Genomic DNA, 13,241 nt, shown 5'->3' with positions numbered 1-13,241 from the left:
AATTAACATTTTGAGTTATTTGACTAAAGAAATGATAATGTTGTGACAACACGGATGGACCTTGGGGGCATTATGGTAAGAGAAATAAGTCAGAGGAAGACAAATACTATATGATCTCATTTACATGTGGTATCTAAAAACAAACAAACAAACAAAAAAACCCAACTCATTGAAAAAGAGGTCAGATGTCTTGTTACCAGATGTGAAGATGGGGATGGAGAGATTGGATAAAAGTGGTTAAAAAGTACAAATTTCCAGTAGAAGATAAATAAGTACTAGGGATTTAATGTACAACATGGTGACTATAGTTAATACTGCTGTGTATTATATTTGAAAGTTTTAAGATGGACAGCAACATGCAAAAGAATGAAACTGGATCACTTTTCTTACACCATACACAAAAATAAATTCAAAATGGATGAAAGAACCAAATGTGAGACAAGAAACCATAAATATCCTAGAGGAGAACACAGGCAGTAACCTCTTTGACATCAGCCATAGCAACTTCCTTCTAGATATGTCTCCTGAGGCAAGGGAAACAAAAACAAAAATAAACTATTGGGACCATACTAAAATAAAAACCTTCTGCACAGTGAAGGAAACAATCAACAAAAAAGGCAACCTACAGAATGAGAAAAAATATTTGCAAATGACATATCTGATAAAGGGTTAGTATTCAAAATCTATAAAGATCTTATAAAACTAAACACCCCCAAAATGAATAATCCACTCAAAAAATGGGCAGAAGACATGACTAGACATTTTTCCAAAGAAGACATACAGATGCCAATAGACACATGAAAAGATGCTCAACATTACTGATCACTGGGGAAATACAAATCAAAACAATGAAATATCACCTTACACCTGTCAGAATGGTTAAAATCAACAACACAGGAAACAACAGGTGTTGGTGAGAGTGTGGAGAAAAAGAAACCCTCTTGCACTGTTGGTGCGAATGCAAACTGGTGCAGCCACTCTGGAAAACAGTATTGAGGTTCCTCAAAAAGTTAGAAACAGAACTACCCTATGATCCAGGAATTTTACTACTAGGTATTTACCCAAAGAATACAAAAATACTAATTCGAAGGGATACATGCACCTCATTGTTTATAGCAGCATTATCACCAATAGCCAAATTATGGAAAGAGCCCAAATGTCCCTTGACTGATGAATGGATAAAGAAGTGAGATACAGGGGGCGCCTGGGTGGCTCTTCGTGAGCACTGGGGGTTATATGGAAGTGTTGAATCACTATATTGTACACCTGAAACTAATATTCTACTGTATGTTAACTACTGGAATTTGAATAAAAACTTTAAAAAGAGAGTTTTAAAAGAGAGTAGGTCCTAAGAGTTCTCATTACAGGAAAAAAAACATTAAAAAATTTTGGTTATATATATATAAGATGATGGGTGTTAACTTACTGTGGTAATAATTTCACAATATATTTAAGTGAAGTCATTATGCTGTAGACCTTAAACTTATACAGTGCTGTATGTCAGTTATACCTCAATAAAACTGGGGAAAAAACAGAAATGATAATGTAGGAGAGGGAAGCTGGAACCAGACCAAGGTGGACTTGGAAGATAACGCCTGAATGTTTAGATTTTTTTTGTGAGACAATTTAGAGCCATTGAAGAATTAGGAAGATGGAAACCTCATGATTAAAGCAAGGCTTTGAGAAGGTAAGTCTGGTAGTGCTTTAGATGATTAGTTATAGGAAGGAAAGGAAATAAGCTAGATTAATTAGAGCACAGTGACCATATGCCCAGGTTTGTAAGGGGCAGTTTCAATGTATATCAGTTGTACTAGTATAAGTATGGACTTTCTTCACTCCCCATGTCTTTTTCACACTCAAAAATGTCCCAGTTTGGAAGATAAATAATATAATTATGAAGGCAGTTGGGAGCCTGAGTAATACAGAATAGTAATAGAGGATAGTAAATAGAAAGGAGGATGGATGTGAGAGAATCTTGGTGTGGTAGAATAATCAATAGGTATTTTTTTAGTTCAAGTAGATGGATAATAAAATCTCAATAACAAGGAGGAAAAAGGAGAAAAAGAAGAAAAGGAAAGAAGAAACGATTAAGGAGAGAAAAATGATGACTTTAACTTGGAATCTGATACAGTGGCAGGATATTCATGTTGAGCCATGCTGTAGCTTATTAGAAATGTGAGGCTGGAGATAACAGTTGCCCATATGGAAGTGATTATTGAAATCATGAAAGTGAATGAGATTGCCAAGGAACAGGGAATAATTAAAGATGACAAAGAGGTCTGGAGGACCTCAAGGAAGGCCTATTTAGAAAAACTCTCAAATTGTAAATACTAAATGAAGTTAATAGAGAGCTGAATTGATCATCTTGAGCCCAGTCAAAATGATCAACAACTCCCTGTGTGGAATGATGAGTTTGAAAGTAGCTGGTCAAGAAACCAAAGGGCAACTTCACAAACTTTCCCGCTTGTTATCACTTTGTGACATTTGCATTAACATTTTTCTTGTGAATGTGAATTCCTCCCAAGTATTATAACCATAACACATATTCTTAGCCCAGGACTAGAGTGATTGATGAAGATGCAGATGAAGAAAAGGTTTCCCTTCTTCCCTTCTAGGTTCTTTGGCTGGTCTCATAATTAAATTGGCATAAAACAGATTAACAGGAGAAAAACAAATTTAATTTCATACTCATGGGAGTCCCAAAGATAAGAGACTTCAAAAAGTGAACAAAGCAGGCAGCTTTACAGCTTTCAGACAAAGAAACAGTATTTGTGAAGATCTGACAAAGCAAAGAGGTTTGAGCTTGAGGTAACAAATTAATGAAGAAGTAACAAAGTTTGCTTATCCAGCCTTCTTGGCCTTGATTTCCCTATCTCTGGCAATAAAGATGCTTTCTACCTACCTGGTATAGGAAGAATACCTTCACATGGGAGATCTATTTCCTGCTTTCAGGGGGACAAAGAAGGATCAGAGTGTCCTTTTTCCACTGGCTATTTCTTAAGTAATTTTAATTCAAAATAATCAATATGCCGAAGTGGCATATTTTGCTTCCCTTCAGATATAAGAAGGTAAATATTGCAGTAGATGTGGGTCACTTAAGTGTCTACATTCTCTGTCACTCACTTTCCTGTACATGACTAAAGAACAGAATTCATCTCTGTATTATCAGTGCCTTCAGACCTACAGAGTATATTGGTAAATCGTTTAGCATTCATATGTAAAAGCCCATAACTTACTGTTTGATTTGTATCTAGAGATGTAAATCTCACCCAGGAAAGACCAGGTACACCTTAAAATTACTATATAGAATTGATAAACATTGATAAAAAAAGATTTGAATTTAATTTTAAGACTACTTTGAAAATTGAGAAAAAGGTGCCTTAAAAATGTTTACATTTTATAGGGCAAATTCATATTCTTTTGCCCTTAAAACAAAGCCTTATGAAAGCACTTCAAATGCAAAACTTCATGTACTGTGCAGGAAGTTGAAATTAAACGCGAGTACTCCCATGGGTTTTAGCTTGTCTCTTTAAAAAAAAACAAACTTCAATGTTTCAGTAAGTACCAACAACATTTATAATTAGCTACAAGTCTAACTGAAAGCAGAGACTTTGCAACCGCTATGCTCTTTTCCTTCATTTAACAAAATTCACTTTTTAGAGTAAAAACAGTTTTAAAGTAAACCACATATCTTTCCATATATCTGAAAACAAATGGCACAGTCAACTGGAGTTAATTTATGAGGAAGAAAATAGAGGAGTACAATGAATCTTTCCAAGCAATTTCAATACATTCCAAACCTTAACCTACTGTCAAAAAGACAAATAATGCAGCAACTCTGCTAAGCCTCTTTGAAAAGCAATGTGTTTTTAATACCTGCTTGGGAAAAAAAAATGTATGTATCCAGTTAAGAATTCAGATTCTTTGCCAATATTGTAAAATGAGTTCAGGCAGTATGGTAATCCACCATATGCAGAGTTCATTACTCATCAATGCAACCAATTTTTCCAGGTTGGTATTAGGACTTTCACATGTAAAACTGAAAATTTTTAATATGATCATCATGGGAAGCTTGTGCTTGATGGTAAAACACATTCAGTAATAAGTTGTAAACAATTAATGGCTAGAATCTAGCCAGACGCTGTGTTGTTTGACAATCATTAATGGCTTCATCTTCGTTACAATAGTCATATTAAGAAAAAAATCTGTAAACCATTTTTGGTGATATGTTTAGTAAAGAATAGCCTATGCAGAGGCTGAGAAGTTTTCTCTTTCCCAGGATTATACAGCTAAACTATTATATCCATGATATGTTCAGAGGATGAAGCAAAATAAACTGTTGTCTTGTATGTTCCCTGAATTTCCAGAGCCTAATTTTTAAAGTGGAGATCTTGTGTTACTACCACTTCAAATGTTTTCCCCATTTTTAGGATGGTGTTAATTTCAGTCTTCATCATTAACATACAGCCACGTAAGTGAACCAAGAAACCAAAAGTGGTCCAAAATGTTTCTTGAGATCCAATTTAAAGCAACAGCTTTTAACCTAACCATATGGAAATAAAAACAAAGCATAAAGATATATACGTATCTTCTCTGAAAAGGTAATCCACTGAATATTTTAGCTTCTATAAATTTATATAGTTTTAAAGAATTTGTTAGTTATTGTGGCTTTTACATAAAAAGTCTTAGGAAAGAGAAAGCAGTAATTTGGGGGAAACTTTTGTTTCACATAATCATTTAAATACAGATACATCTTTTTAACAGTGAATTCAAAAGATGTATTGTAACAAGATCATTCTTTCAGCCACTCCCGTAGACCTCTTTATTAATTTCCCCTGAAGTTTTTGACATTTACTTATATTTGAGTTATTTTCATGAGATTTTAATATTTCACACTATAATCACACAGAATTTCTACTCAAATGTTTAACCATTAAAAGGAATCTTAATAGAATAAAGCAAATTGTTCTTTCTTGAATATGAACATTCTTAATATTTACAAAGCTATTTCTGTCAAGTAGATTTTACTAGTACTGACTAAAAACATAAGCTACCTGGGTAAACATAAGGATCTGTGGTGAAGAATTAATGGGCGGGGGGGGCGCCTGGGTGGCTCAGTCGTTAAGCGTCTGCCTTCGGCTCGGGTCATGATCCCAGGGTCCTGGGATCGAGTCCCACGTCGGGCTCCCTGCTCTGCGGGAAGCCTGCTTCTCCCTCTCCCACTCCCCCTGCTTGTGTTCCTGCTCTCGCTATGTCTCTGTCAAAAAAATAAATAAAATCTTAAAAAAAAAAAAAAAAAAAAGAATTAATGGGGGGGTTGGTACTTTGTGAACCCCCACACTTCTGCAAGATTTTGAAGGTTCAGTCAAGTATTTCCTGTATTAAAGAAGTAGTGCAAATCTAAATTTAGACTTCACTTCCACTTTTAGCCAAGGTGTCACAGTGAATCAGATTTACCTCCTGCTTGAAACAATTAAAAAAGATGTAATATATAGAACAATGGTTTTCAAGGCACTGAATATCAGACAATAGGTAGTGATCCCTAATAGACGGAAACAAAGGTGGGCCCCATGGTTGCTCCCAGCCAACTCCATGGAGTTTCCAGGCCATAGCGCAGGAAGGGGAAACCCAGAAGGAGAGGCGTCTAGGAGGGCCAAGGCAACTACAGTTTGCAAGACAGAGACCAGAGAGAAGAAAGTCACACACAAAGCCACTCTAGAGATATTTAGTGGATGGCTTCAACTGAGTACTACTGACAAGCCCATGCGTTTCCGGAAAACTATCCGAGGCTGGAGGAAAAAAGCACCTAAAGTTTTAGAATAATACTCAAAGCTCAGACAGAGTCAGAATAGTTCCTGCTCTCACCAATCAGAGAGGAAGATCTCATAATTCATGGGACATCTGGCACAGTACTCAGAAAGGTTTTGCCTCACTTGTGAGGAAAATTACAACTAGACTAAATCTGTTCCTAAGTAACTTAACTACATACAAAACTCAAGCATATTTACAGAAACACAAAAATATCCAGCACTCAACAAAGAATAGTTCAAAATGTCTAATCATCCAATTGAAAATGATCAGGTGAAAGAAGCAGGAAAACATAACCCATGAGAAAAAGACTCCACCAATCAAAATTAACACAGATTACAGCTAATAAGTGAAAATAAATAAAATGAAATCATATATTCAATCTAAAAACAAGGTAGTAAAAGGAAAGAGGGACACAAAGAACAGAAACAAGAGCAAGATGGTAGACTTTAACCCAATCAGATGTGTAAATGGCCTAAGCACCCCAATTAAAAGGCACAGATTATTAGATCAGATAAAAAAGCAAGAAACAACTACATGTTGTCTAAAAGAAACCCACTTTAAATATAAAGACATAAATAAGATAAATGTAAAAGGATGGAAAAGATGTCATGCTAGCACTTATCCGTAATGACACAAAAGGACCAAAAAACACTATTGACCAACTTGACCTAATAAACATTTATAGAACATAACAACCAACAACAGCAGAAATGCACGTGGGACATTCACCAAGATTAATCATACTCTGGGTCATAAAATAAATCTCAATGATTTGAAAAGGATCCAAGTCAAAAAAGTATGTTCTCCAGTCACAAAAGAATTAGGAATCAGTAACATGATTCTTGGAAAATTTCCAAATATTTGTGAAATAACACATTTCTAAATATCTCACTGGTCAAAGGAAACTAGAAAGTATTTTGATCTCAATAAAAATGCAAATTTATGGGATATAATGTATCAAAACTTATGAGATGCAGCCAAAGCAGTAATTACAGGGAAATAAGTAATGTATGCTAATACACTGAAAACATATGAAATGGCCAAACTCCTTAAGAGACACAAACTAACAAAGCTTACACAAGAAGAAATAATCTAAACACTCTTATATCTATTAAAAGATATTGAATTTGTATTTGAAAACCTTTCCACAAAGGTGGTTTCACTGGTAAATTCTACCATATATGTAGGGAAGATATAATACACATCATCTTCCAGAAAATCAAGGAGACGAAGTATTTCCCAATTCATTCTATAAGAACAGTATTACCTTGATCCCAAAACCAAAGAAATTATAAGAAAACTATAGACTAACTCATCAATTACAAACATAACCATAAATATTCTAAATATAATTTTATCAAATCAAATATAACAATGTATTAAAAAATACATTAGGATCAAGTAGAGTTTATCTCAGGAATTCAAAGTTGGCTTCACCATTATTAACATGTTACAATTAAAAAAAGCCATATGATCACTTCAGAGGATTCAAAAGCCAACACCTGTTCTTGATTAAAACAAAACAAAAACCCCTCCAACTCTCAGTAAGTTAGAAACAGAAGGGAACTTGCTCAATCTTATATAAGGAATCTATGAAAAATCTACAGCTAACATTACTTACTGGTGAAAGACTGAGTGTTTTTCACCTAAGATCATGAACAAAGTAAGAATGTTTGCTTTTACCACTTCTATTCAATACCTTACTAAAGGTTCTAGCCAGTGCAATAAGGCAGTTTGGCCTTTTCAAAAATTAATTTTTTAAAATTTTTAAATAAAGGGTCAAGTAGTAAATATGTCAGGCTTTGTGGGGCCGTTTCATCTTTGTAGTAACTACTAAACTCTATCATTGTAGCATGAAAGCAGGGAAGACAATACATAAACAAATGTATGTGAATAGAACTTCATTTACAAAAACAGGTTTGCCGACTCATGCACAATAATGCAATTATGCAAGAAAAAGACATAAAACATATCCAGATTGGAAAGGAAGAAAACTGTCTTTATTCACATATGACTCTCAGATGATCATCTATGTGGAAGACTGTGAAATCTACAAAAGGAGCTACTAGAATAAGTGAGTTTAGCAAGGTTGCAGAATACAATCAAAATGCAAAATCAATTTTCTGTATATTAACCAATAATTGTAAACTGAAATTTTAAAAAATACCATTTACAAGAACATCAAAAAATATGAAATACTTAAGGATAAATATGAGAGATGTATAAGAACTATATACTGAAAACTACAAAACACTGTAATTCAAAAAGACCTAAATAAAATGGAGATATATATCTTATTCATCAGAATCAGAAGATTCAATACTGAGATGTCAATTCCTTGCAAATCTGATCTACAAATTTAATGCAAGCCTGATCAGAATTCTAGCAGTATTTTTTGTTGTTAAAAATCGGCAAGCTCATTATTCTAAAATGCACATGGAAATGCACAGAATCTAGAATAGCCAAAGCAACTTTGTAAAAGATTAACAAAGCTGGAGGAATTGTTCTACCTGATTTCAAGACTCTATTAGTATAAAGCTACAACAACCATGAAGAAAGTATGATATTGATATGATAGTCAAAGAGATAAATGAATCAAAATACTTTTAAAAAAAACAACAGTTGTATTGTCAATTGATGATTAGTTGATTTTCAACAAAGATGCAAAGGCAATTCAGTGTAGAACAGTCTTCCAATAAATGGTGCTGGAATAATCAGGTTGTTCACCATGTGCAAAAAAATTAACTTATATCCATACTTTGGACCAGATAAAAAATTAACCCTAAATGGGTAACAGACCTAAATTAAAACTGATCACATCAAGTGTTAGTGAGAGGATGTGGAGCAAATAGAACTCTTATAAACTGCTGGTGGAAAAATAAAACAGTACAACCACTTTGGAAAACATTGTAGAAATTTCTTAAAAAGTTAAAAATATGAACTAGATATTCCACTTTTATGTATTTATCCAAAAGAAATGAAACTGTACGTTCATACAAAGACTTGCATGTGAATTTCCAAACTGGAAATAACCCTAAAGTGTACCAACAGATGAACAGATAAACAAGTTGTTATATCCATACAAGAAAATACTACTTAGCAACAAAAAAGAATGCACTATTGATACCTCCAACATCATGGATGTATCTCCAAATAATTATGCGGAGTTAAAAAAATACATATGATTCTATTTACATAAAGTTATATAAAATGCAAATGAAACTATGGTGATGAGTGCTTGCTTGGAGAGGGAAGGACTACCAAAGGCAAGAGGAATATTCTGGTGGGGATGAATATGTACAATATATCCTAATTGTGCTTATGATTTCATAGGTACATACATTTGTCAAACATAAAATTGTACACTTTAAATATGCATATTGTGTCAATTATACCTCAATAAATCTGTTTAGAAGATTAATGAAAAGCCATTTAGTTTTTCTTAAAAGATTTTATTTATTTGAGAGAAAGAGAACAAGTGGAGGGAGGGGCAGAGGGAGCAGCAGACTCCCCATGGAGCAGGGAGCCCGACTTGGGGCTGATCCCAAGACCCGGAGATCATGACCTGAACGAAGACAGATGCTTAACCTACTGAGCCACCCAGGCGCCCCGAAAAGGTGTTTAGCTTTATCAGAGGAATTCAGAAATTTCTATCAATTTACCTCTGAAATTTGGCTTATTTTACACCTTTAAATGTTAGTAACACTGTATAAGCTCACAGTTTGAAAAATAAATTTCATTTAAAGCTGTGGCAAAAATCTCCATGTGAAGGCCATTGCAATGTGTTATTCTATTTCTCATAGAAAAGCTCATTCTCAGTTCTACAGAGAAGTATGATGATTCTTACTTATGTATGAAATGAAATCAGATACAAAAACATAAGTACAAGAATAAACCTGTTAGCAGCCTAAGTTTGTTGTCAAAGCCTCTGAAATATTGGCTCACTTTAATTTTTTTCCTGTGCTTTTATTGTTTGCCTCTGGACAAGTTCTGACAGTCAATTTTGCACTTGGTCTTCTGATCTTCAACTATCAAAGAGAAGAGAAAATGAAAAAATGGACAGGCTTTTGAAAACTGTTAGCACCATTCAACTCTGTTCAGAAAGAATGAGCAGCGAGTGATATGCATTATGCATTTAAGAATCTTACTGAAACTTAAAAAAATCTGCACTTATTTTCATCTGACTTCAAATAAACTGGCAGAGCTCTAGGCAGCATATAAAGTTTGTATTAAATTATAATAGGTGTAGGGTGCTTGGGTGGCTCAGTTGGTTAAGCTTCCGACTCTTGATTTCGGCTACTGTCATGATCTCAGGGTCCTGAGATCCAGCGCTGTGGTCAGGCTCTGTGCTGAGCGGGAAGTCGGTTTGAGATTCTCTCTCTCTCCCTCTGCACCCTCCCCACTAAAATAAAGAATTTAGGAAATTAAGAAATTTCTTTCTTCCTTTTATATATGCAGGACACATATAAAGGATGAACAGATTTATGTTTCTGCCCAGATGAAACCTTTTGATTTTATGCAAATGAATTATCAAGAAAATTGATCCTAAACTGGTTCACTTGTTCTTGCATTCCTATATTTTTAAAGAGTATTATGTTTGTACAGTAGCATGCTGTATATGGACATAGGGTTCTATGATTAGCATAAAACTATTGCCCCAGTGAATGCCTTCCCAGCCTTCTAAACACTGTTTTCTTTCAGACAATTCACCTGTGTTAATTCTGTCACTTCTAATAGTGATTCTTACTGTTTTAAATAGAGTATCAACTTTCCTCTTTCATAGAGTTTTGACTTTTAAAGATATCATCAGTCAGAAACCACCTGTGTAATAAACCTACAAATTAAATAATCTTAGTTATTGCTAATATGGGATGATCAATAATTAAAAAGAATTCTTTGCTGTCAAAAATCTTCTTGTGAGGGGGAGGGGTGGCACGAGTGTCAAGGATCAATGGAGTCTCCTGTATATAAGCCATTTCACTCATCTAAGGGTCCTTGAAGGCTGCATATTAGCTGAGTCTTTACCCCTCCCGTTAAAAGACTGTGCTGGGAAAAAAATTAAAAAGACCAATCAAGTAAGTAAAAAATGTCAATGATTAGCTCAAACTAGATGGTATCATAATTCTTTTTAGTCCTGCTTGAAGATAAATTGGCTGAAGCTATTAGCAATTAATCCCCCCAACTCCCAATAGGAGTGGAAGATAGTTCTGGAGTATAAAAGAGATTATTTACTTTTCCTTCTATGGTGGGTCATCAGTGCAAGAGGTGTAGGAATACCTAATAATTCTTAGCATATTAGAAGAAAAAGATCTCTTGGAGATCTCACTGGAGTAACCCACCAATGTAGTTAGTTAATTAGCTTGAATACAACCGAATGGGTAGCAGCTGGTATAGTTATGCCTTATCTCCAGAAATTAACTGGCTTCTCAGTCATGTCAACTCACAAATTATCAAAAGGATTTAGTTACTAATTCAAGGATGAACATTACTATTAATGCAGTGAATTCTACTCCTCCTACACTGAACTTTTCTAAGTGAAATACATACAATATATACAATAATCACAATTATGAAGTGATCCACTCAATTAGTGTATTATACACTCTACTTTTAAATTGAGGGGTTTCCATTAACTCAAGTACTTTCAATTATACATTCTCACTCTATTTCTATACATGCTATAAACAGGATTACTCAAAATTAGTAATTATCAATTAAATATGGAAACATCACAAAATTCTTAAAATATGTAGAGTAGTGAAAGTGGTACTGATGACCTTTGTCACTGAAATACACAGAACCTTAAGACTTCGATAAAAATAGCTTCAAGGATTCACAGGTAGAATAGAATAAACTGACATATGTTCCTTTGAGAACACCGGTATAACCTAGAGATTAACTACCCAAAAAAGTGGTAAATAGGAAAAAGAGCATGGGCCGATGAAACCTCCTAGCTATTAAGGGGAAAATGAAAAGTTCTTTACATTTGGGATAATAATCTCATTTTATAGACCATAAGGAAATAAGTGCAAAATCATAGTTCCCCTCCTGTGGAAGGCTTACACTGTAAGTTTCTGAATGTGTAAACCACAAACCTTTTAAGGTAAGTCACATAACTGAAATTAGATTACAGACATATGTTAACAGTGGGATTTATATAAAAGAACAATTTGTAAGAAAAAACCATGGAGTTTTGTGTAAATGGGTTTGAAAAGAGGAGCCATTTTCAGATTTACTGTACTAATATACGATAACTGTACTGTGAACAATACAAAACTATATCGAATGGTCTCTGAAATATACTATATGTTATTTTAGAAGATTTAATTTTACATTTTTATTTTCTCATATATTCTCATCTCATACTTTTGCATTCTCTGAGCATATATTGATTGTATTTATAATGGAAGAAACCTAAGGACAAGATAGGTGAAGGCCATCTTAAAGAATTATAGGTATCAAAAATTACCTCCACTGTAGCATTTCCCTTTGACTCACTTATTGAAGAAAATTTGGGTTTTCAAAATCACATATTTGCTGTAAGGTAGTAATACATTAAATTAAAGAACTAAAGAACTAAAAGCCTTAGGTATACTTTTGTTTAAATAGGCCTTCCATATACATTTAAAAAACACACACACAACTTAGGGTCTAAAGTAAATGGACTAATGGTAGGGTCTAAAGTAAATACAATTATTTGGTAAAGTTTTAGATGATTTCAAAAGTGAAAAAGAAAAAGATGGGGCGCTTGGGTGGCTCAGTTGGTTAAGCATCTGCCTTCGGCTCAGGTCGTGATCCCAGGATCCTGGGATCGAGCCCCACGTCGGGCTCCCTGCTCAGTGGGGAGTCTGCTTCTCCCTCTCCCTCTGCCTGCCTCTCTGCCTACTTGTGCTTTCTCTCTGTCAAATAAATAAATAAAATATTAAAAAAAGAAAGAAAGAAAGAAAAAGATTGCTTGGGTTATAGCTTTAGAAAGATTTAAACTCTGGATTATTTTGAAAATGTTTCATTATAAAATATAATTAGTAACATTTGAAACTTTTTATAAAGAATGAAACAAATCTTTCATAGATCAAAATTTTGAAACTTTTTATATACAAAGTAAGTATATTTTCATTGCATGTGGGAAATAAACTTGGTTCATGTTCTACATTTGAAAAGTGTCAATTACAGTACAAGTATGAGTAGATAGGAAGTTGATTTCATTATCAACTTTGATATTATCATTTGACAAGATTTACAATTATGTTTTTTTAGGTTTTACAACTGTGAAGCACTTTAACTGCTATATGCAGATGAAGAAACTAAGATTCAGATTTATTTATTTATTTTTTAGATTTTATTTATTTATTTGACAGAGAGAGAGATAGCAAGAGCAGGAACACAAGCAGGGGGAGTGGGAGAGCGAGAAGCAGGCTTCCCGCCGAGCA

General features: G+C 34.1%; 1 long non-coding RNA gene across 1 annotated transcript in view; it reads left to right on the top strand.

The window, feature by feature from the left end:
• LOC135363901 (uncharacterized) overlaps positions 1-13,241 on the top strand; it is an 89,140-nt gene that overhangs the window by 57,877 nt on the left and 18,022 nt on the right. The gene's annotated exons all lie outside the window — the stretch shown is intronic.

The sequence above is a fragment of the Mirounga angustirostris genome, unplaced genomic scaffold, assembly GCF_029215605.1.
Source record: "Mirounga angustirostris isolate CCGP_5_RB_7025 unplaced genomic scaffold, mMirAng1.0.hap1 SCAF_3, whole genome shotgun sequence".
Taxonomy (NCBI): Eukaryota; Metazoa; Chordata; class Mammalia; order Carnivora; family Phocidae; genus Mirounga; species Mirounga angustirostris.
Note: the sequence above shows the minus strand (reverse complement) of the source record. Positions and strands in the feature narration are given on the sequence as shown.